At 36.5% G+C, this 8,796-nt stretch overlaps 1 pseudogene; it reads left to right on the top strand.

Moving 5' to 3' along the window:
- Positions 1-2,985: 2,985 nt before the first annotated feature.
- Positions 2,986-4,847, top strand: LOC100387451 (importin subunit alpha-1 pseudogene; annotated as a pseudogene).
- The last annotated feature ends 3,949 nt before the right edge of the window (positions 4,848-8,796 follow it).

The following is an 8,796-nucleotide window of genomic DNA, read 5'->3' on the forward strand; positions in this document are numbered from 1 at the left end:
GGATGAATCAGGAGCATGCTTCGTCACTCACAACAACCAGGTGTGGCTGGAGTGTTGCAGATCTTATCTTATATGGTCAGTGGATAGTTTCTAGGAAAGGCTGCTGGGGAGACAGCACACAACTATCTATTATATCAATTAAATCTCAGGGATGAGGAAGCTGAGACTTAGAGATATGAGGCAATGTATCCAAGACAGTATCTCTTGCAATTGATAGGTCATGATGTTTGGTTCAGGTCTCCGGCCCATGTCTCTTTTTGTCTTTTCCAAGAGGTATATCTTTTTCTAGTTGGTTTTTAACTAAGTTGGCTTAATGTAGTCTTCTGATTATACTTTATTGCAAATACTAAATTTATGAATATTTTGGTACCTAGAGTTTGGCACATTATAGAGCAAGGGAAAATAGTCAAAATAGTGTCCTTAATGTCATTAATGTATACTTCAGTTAATTCACATTAATTATTCTGAACACCTCTGCTGGAACCTAAAACTCCTCTTTATTTTTCACTTAAAGATCTGTTAGGTGAGACTCTAATCTTATGTTGCAAAAAAAAAATTGCTTTGCTATTTCATGTTTTAAGTTTTAATCTACTTTTTCTTTAAGGTTCTTAAGATTTCTGAAATCTTTACTGCGTCACTGTATGCCAATCACATTTTGAACATAAATATCTCTATATGTGATCTGTGGAAATGTGTGCTGCTTCTGTATATGTGATTCCATTCAGATATCAATATATTAAGGTTTCTTCTACACATCTAGTGATATGGTTTGGCTCTGTCTCCACTTAAATCTCATCTTGCATTGTAGTTCCCATAATCTTCAGGTGTTGAGGGAGGGACCAGGTGGAGATAATAGAATCACGCTGGTGGTCAACGCCGTGCCCCGTGTTCTCGTGATAGGGAGTGAGTTCTCACGAGATCTGATTGTGTTATAAGGGGCTTTCCCCGCTTTTGCTTGGCATTTCTCCTTCCTGCCATCAAGTGAAGAGGGATATATTTTCTTCCCCTTCTGCCGTGATTGTAAGTTTTTCTGAGGCCTCCCCAGCCATGCAAAACTGTGAGTAAGTTAAAGCTCTCTCTCTCCTTTATAAATTTCCCAGTCTCAGGCGGTTCTTTATAGCAGCCTGAGAATGGACTAATATATCCATAATAATTGATAAAATACAATTAGTTTTTTTCTTCTATTTGTGATTCTGCTCTTCGTAACCATGAAAAATTACATTTCATTGAAAATCATGAGTCGGGCAGTAGAGTTTGACTCTGTATTTGTAAGGCTTGCTTGGTCCCTAATAAAATCACATACAAGCTAGTTTGGGGAAAATGGGAAATTGTTAGCTCACATTAACGTAAAGACAAAAGGCAGGACTGACTTCAGGCCTGAGTGGATCCGTGTGCTCAAGTGATATCCTTGTGACACTGCTCCTCTCTCTTCACCTTTTTCACATCTTGTGAGTTGACTTTGTTCTCAGGCAGCTGTTCTCCATGTTACAGGGCTTTAGAAACTGCTAGGCAAAACCACCTCCATTTTTTGTCCTCCAAAATTAAGAGAAATTTTGTGAGCATCTAAGAAGCATATGCAAAGCAATCTTTAAGGTTTTTGTTTAAAAAGAGGAAGTAAGTCTAATGTCTGAAAAGAATGTGACTCTGAGTTATAATGAGTTTTGAATGAGAATCCAGATTATGAATTGGAGAGCTGAACTCAGGACAGAGTTTCCCTTTTATATCTCATTGTAGTTTAACCTGCACTATTTGATTAATGTTTGTGTATTTCTTGGATGAAAAAAATGCACATGTCTTCCAAAATAATGGATTTATATTTATAATTGTAAATAAGAGAATCTTCTCATCTCTTTATTTGGGTTCTCTTTACATTTCTATGGCACAAAGTTGTTGTTTTTGCATTGAAGTCTCCTAAGTTCAATGTACTATTATATTTATACTATTTATAAATATAGTACTTGGAGTTTATAAGAAGGCATATATTATATATATGTTTTATATATATATATAACATTTTATAAATATAATATATTAAACATTTTATAAATATATAATATACATATTAAACATTTTACAAATATATAAACATATTTTATAAATATATAATATATATTTAACATATTTTATAAATATATAATATATATTTAACATATTTTATAAATATATAATATATATTTAACATATTTTATAAATATATAATATATTTAACATATTTTATAAATATATAATATATATTTAACATATTTTATAAATATATAATATATATTTAACATATTTTATAAATATATATAAGAAGGCATATAAATATAATAGTGCTTGGAGTTTATAAGAAGGCATATATCTTGCATCTGTAATATTTTAAAAGATGTGTTCACTCTCAGTATTTGCATAACGAAGAATTAGAAACCTAGCAACTTAATTTAGCTCTAAAATGATTTTCCTTCAAAACAACTACAAAAGAACAAAGAGCATTAGTTAAGATTCTACTGGTTTCATGTGTTCAAAATAGAACTTGTCCAAGCTGAAGTAAATTGGTAATTTCATGAGTGGCTTCCAGGCTCTCTCACAGTTGGAAAGATGAGCGGGCTCAGCCTCAGAAATGACTGAAATCAGGAAACAAATTCCCAAGGAACTCCATTCACCTGCTTTAATATTTCTTTCTCTGTCTTTCATTCAGTTTCCTCAACTTCTCCAACCCACACGGTGGAAAACATGATTGCCACTAACTCATAAAATGTATATATGTTACAGCTTCAGTCACTGGAGAGGGGCCTCAGCCACTGGAGAGATACTTGGTCTCCTTTTTCACAGTTTTATGAGTCTTTAGAAATGACTCTTATTGGTCCCATCTTGGGTCAGGGACCCATCCTAGTGACAAAAGTTGGAATTTGAAAATAACTTTGTCACACGGTCTTTGAGCTGAAGCCGAGGTGGTCGTTTTTAGCTCAGCCTCCCCATAGCCGCGGATCCCTGCCTAAGCCTCCTGTGGAAGCCCGGGCCCGCTTCATAGCTTTCTCCCTTTGTCTCATAACCATGTCCACCAACGAGAATGCACATACGCCTGCTGCCCGTCTTAACAGATTCAAGAACAAGGGAAAAGACAGTACAGAAATGAGGCGTTGCAGAATAGAAGTCAATGTGGAGCTGAGGAAAGCTAAGAAGGATGATCAGATGCTGAAGAGGAGAAATGTAAGCTCTTTTCCTGATGATGCTACTTCTCTGCTGCAGGAAAACCGCAACAACCAGGGCACTGTAAATTGGTCTGTTGATGACATTGTCAAAGGCATAAATAGCAACAATGTGGAAAATCAGTTCCAAGCTACTCAAGCTGCCAGGAAACTACTTTCTAGAGAAAAACAGCCCCATAGACAACATAATCCCAGCTGGTTTGATTCCAAAATTTGTGTCCTTCTTGGGCAGACTGATTGTAGTCCCATTCAGTTTGAATGTGCTTGGGCCCTCACTAATACTGCCTCTGGGACACCAGAACAAACCAAGGCTGTGGTAGATGGAGGTGCCATCCCAGCATTCACTTCTCTGTTGGCATCTCCCCATGCTCACATCAGTGAACAAGCTGTATGGGCTCTAGGAAACATTGCAGGTGATGGCTCAGTGTTCCGAGACTTGGTTATTAAGTACGGTGCAGTTGACCCACTCTTGGCTCTTCTTGCAGTTCCTGATATGTCATCTTTGGCTTGTGGTTACTTACGTAATCTTACCTGGACGCTTTCAAATCTTTGCCGCAACAAGAATCCTGCACCCCCGTTAGATGCTGTTGAGCAGATTCTTCCTACCTTAGTTTGGCTCCTGCATCATGATGATCCAGAAGTATTAGCAGATACCTGCTGGGCTATTTCCTACCTTACTGATGGTCCAAATGAACGAATTGACATGGTCGTGAAAACAGGAGTTGTGCCCCAACTTGTAAAGCTTCTAGGAGCTTCTGAATTGCCAATTGTGACTCCTGCACTACGAACCATAGGGAATATTGTGACTGGTACAGATGAACAGACTCAGGTTGTGATCGATGCAGGAGCGCTTGCCATCCTTCCCAGCCTGCTCACCAACATCAAAACTAACATTCAGAAGGAAGCTACATGGACAATGTCACACATCACGGCTGGCCGTCAGGACCTATACAGCAAGTTGTGAATCACGGATTAGTCCCATTCCTTGTCAGTGTTCTTTCTAAGGCAAATTTTAAGACACAAAAGGAAGCTGTATGGGCTGTGACCAACTATACCAGTGGTGGAACATTTGAACAGATTGTGTACCTTGTTCATTGTGGCGTAATAGAACCGTTGATGAACCTCTTAACTGCAAAAGATACCAAGATTATTCTGGTTATCCTGGTTGCCATTTCAAATATCTTTCAGGCTGCTGAGAAACTAGGTGAAACTGAGAATCTTAGTATAATGATAGAAGGATGTGGAGGCTTAGACAAAATTGAAGCTCTACAAAACCATGAAAATGAGTCTGTGTATAAGGCTTCATTAAACTTAATTGAGAAGTATTTCTCTGTAGAGGAAGAGGAAGATCAACATGTTGTGCCAGAAACTGCCTCTGAAGGCTAGACCTTCCAAGTTCAGGATGGGACTCCTGGGACCTTTAACTTTTAGATCATGTAGCTGAGGTATAAATTTGTTGTGTACTATGTTTGGTATTTTGTCTTCCTGTTTCTCTACGAAGAACTCTTTCTAAATGTGGTTTATTATTGTAGCACTTTTTACACTGAAACTATACTTGAACAATTCCAACTGTACATACTGTATGAAGCTTGTCCTCTGGCTACATTTCTTATTTCTATGTGGAATTTCATATCTCGCAGCCTCCTGTAAATAAACATTAAAACCCACCCTTTACTTCACCATGCCTATGTATTGCTTTGTAATTTGGGGCCTTTAATGTTGCAAGTGAAGGATAACCTATCCAAACCGATGCAACTAACCAGAGGCAGTCCTGGTTGCAGCTTTTTAGAAGTATGAATAAAATTTTTCAGAAACCCTCAAAAAAAAAAAAGAAAATAACTTTGTCCCAGCTTTTGTCAAATGCTTATGCTAATTAGGTGAGATACCCAATTGTGGTCAGTAGCCAGTATTACACCATAATAAAATGATGTCCCTATAGTTATCATATATATGTGGGAGGAACCATCTTTCAGAATAGAGGATTCTGCGATATTCAGTATGCTAAGAATTTCTCACAGCATGTCAATTCTAGGTGATTGTTCAAGTCCTCATTACAACTTTAATATATGTACCCAACTATAACTGGATTTTATTCAACATTATAGCTAAGAATGTTATACATAAAGGGAACTTATTCATTTTGATGCCACTTTTACTTAATTACCAACTCCTAATTTTATTTCGGTTCATCCATAACTCTTCCATGTAGTTAGCATTGAAAATAAATATTTCTAAACTTCATTAAAGGAATAACTGTTTATAGAATTAAACAGATATGTGTGATATATTATAAAAACATGTATTCTTTGGGATTGGCTGTGTAAGATATTTATTTTGTAAAGGATGTGTGTGAGGTGGAGAAGATTCTAATAACAGACTCATGTTGTATCTTTATATTTTGCAAAGGACTTTTACTATTATCCTTTGAGATCTGTAAAATTCCTATAACAAATGCTGTAACTAATCTTTATCATTATAAAGGAATAGTTCATTTTAGAAGCCTGTTGAAATCACTAATTAGGTAAAACTTTTCCAGAACATCCAGCACACCAAAGAGACACTGCTAGAAGTCACTGGGACACCATCTTTTTACAATTAGGTAATCACAAAGAAAAAGATTAAATTTTAGAAAAAAAATATAATTCACTTTTTAATGCTTTGTTCCTAAAAAGCACATATATATCTGAGTAGCTTATTAAACTGAAAATCCTTTCAATAGGTGGATTACACAGAAATGGTTAGAAACTCTTCAGGCCAGTCATAAAAACTTACTAAAGCTTGCCATCTAGAGGTCTATAGGGGTATACGTTGGAAAATACTTTTAGAAATATTTTCTGTAAACTAATGTCCTGATATGTATATGTTTAATGTGTTAATATAAAAAGAGAACATTTTATTTATGACTGAATCTACGAGATTAAACGTTGGACATTTACTCTTGAAAGAATGAGGGGCTGCTTCTATATTTGTCTTACACAATCATTTTGGTAGCTATGTTATAAGAAATCTTTTAGGCAATCAAGTTTACATTTTTTTACTCACTATTTGAGAAAAACAAAAAACAATATATTAGAAGTTGATAATATGGTGCATATGATGATCAACATTTTCTTAGCTATCAGGACTGATTGTTTTAGAGTTCTTTTCATTCTTGGTGAGCTGCTATTTGATGGATGGAAAAATGAAGTTATTCATATTATAACAGTATGGAAGGAAAAATTATCTGGCAATAAAAGTGAAGGGCATCAATCTAAAACAGATTTAAGGCCTAGTATTACATCCTTCGATATAGATGTACTTTTTTTTTTTTTTTTTTGAGACGGAGTTTCGCTCTTGTTACCCAGGTTGGAGTGTAATGGTGCGATCTCGGCTCACCGCAACCTCCGCCTCCTGGGTTCAGGCAATTCTCCTGCCTCAGCCTCCTAAGTAGCTGGGATTACAGGCTTGTGCCACCATGCCCAGCTAATTTTTTGTATTTTTAGTAGAGACGGTGTTTTACCATGTTGACCAAGATGGTCTCGATCTCTTGACCTCGCGATCCACCCGCCTCGGCCTCCCAAAGTGCTGGGATTACAGGCTTGAGCCACCGCGCCCGGCCCATAGATGTAATCTATATGCATGTGTATGTTTATGTAAGCAATATGATTTTGTGATGTTCTTGTTTTTTAAAGAAGTGGTTGTAGTGCAGAGAGATCACTGCTACAATAGATTACACAGTGGAAGCATTTATCAAGACTGCAATTGTGTTATCGCAAATGTTTTCGAGTTGTCAGCTCATCAAGGCTAAAACGGCCTTGTTTAATGTGCTTTAAAATGTAGGTTATGGGGCCACAATAGAATTTACTTCTAATGAAATCTTTTCAATCAACTGAGCTGAAGGTTTTGAACTTTTAATTCTCACTACCTCACAGGGTGGTGGTTTTGGCAGCAAGACAGACAAGATGTGTGGTTGCTACCATTACTCATGCTTTGTCAAGATGGGGTGGCAAGCATTCCATGTGATTGGGGAAACATGTTCTATTTTAACAGGAGTGGAAAACACTGAAAAAGCTTTTTTTCATTTTTAAACACTATGTCTATGCCACACCAGTTTTAGATTATTTCACTTCTTCCATTTTAGGAGACCCTCTTTTTTGAGATGTAGCTTTGAGTTAAAATCAACATTTGGGGGAGAGTATCACCTGATTAAATGTACACATTTACATGTGATTTCAGGATGTTAAGATGTATCCTGGTGTCAGAATCTCTAAATGGGGGGAAAAAGTGTTTCTTAGCAATGAGAAATTCTATAATAATTATCTTGTAGTGATACCTGTACCTTTGTTATTAAGTATCTTATATAATGGTGTAATTACTTGATATCCTTACACTGACATACAGGAAAGAATGTCTAAATATTACAATGTAATTTTAGCTTTTGCTTTTTAAAATAGCATAGTTCCTGTGAAATGCAGTTCATTGTGTTGATAAAACATCCAAGGCAATTTATTGACAAACGTTATGCCAGTGGCAGTGAGTTTCCTCCTCTTCATTCCAGGGACTTCTCATATCTTGAAATCGACTTAAAAACAGTAATAAGGTTGAGAAGATAGCTCAATCTCTGCTCATCAGTGTTTGCGGACTATGTGAACCGTGGCTACCCAAGACTGTGTGCTCATTATGCACCATTCACAGCCACTAATGATAGCAACCATTTTATGTTAACAGTACCAAGATCTTATGATGAGGAAAGCTGGTTGTGAGCATTGCCTCAAGAAAAGACACTTCTTGAACTTAAAGCAACTCCTCTACGGTCAAAACATGCAGTTTTTCATAGGAAGAGTTTATCTCCTGTTAAGTGTTGGTAAGCATCATAACGCAGTGTGGGATTTTTCTGATTACAGAAGCACATCTTACTGCGATTGTTAATATCTGTGCATGCTTTTCTGTTCATATGTATGTGCATATGTGTGTTTGCTGGGTGGGATGCTCTGCCGCCCTGTCTTTAGAGGTAGCATTTTATATATTTCAATAGTCTTATATGTTCAAATTGTTGCCTCTGCAAGCGAAGGAACTCGTATTTTGAAAGGGGAATCTACAAACTTAGTATGTTTAGCTGCTCGTAAGTCTCATACATTTAGGCGCTTAAAAAATGTCCTCCGCCTAGCATAGTGATTAATCACATGGCTTTGCAGTTGGATCATTTAGGTTCACATTCCAGCTCCCCCATCCACCTACCTCTATAACTTTGAGCAAGTTACTTTAAACCTTCCTGTGATGCAATGATTTATGATCAAAAAGGGATAATAATGTACATACCCTTCAGGAATATTGTGAGGAAAGAATGACAGAAACCTTACAAGAGGCCTAGTTAATGTTCACTATTAGAATGATATTTATTCACCAGTCAATAGCTTTGAAACCTACCATTGTAGTTTATTTTCTCATGTCAACAAAAATCTCTATTACTCTCTGACAAGAGACTCTTAAGTAAAAATCAACCCCTGCATTTTACAAGATTTTGAGGGCTTTAAGAGGCAAGCTGAGTTTCAACATGGCAATATTCTACAGTAATTTTTGAAATGTATTATTTTCTCAGGTTCTAAATATACACTCTTGTGTAAGAAGG

Source organism: Callithrix jacchus, chromosome 21, assembly GCF_049354715.1.
Source record: "Callithrix jacchus isolate 240 chromosome 21, calJac240_pri, whole genome shotgun sequence".
NCBI classification, from domain to species: domain Eukaryota; kingdom Metazoa; phylum Chordata; class Mammalia; order Primates; family Cebidae; genus Callithrix; species Callithrix jacchus.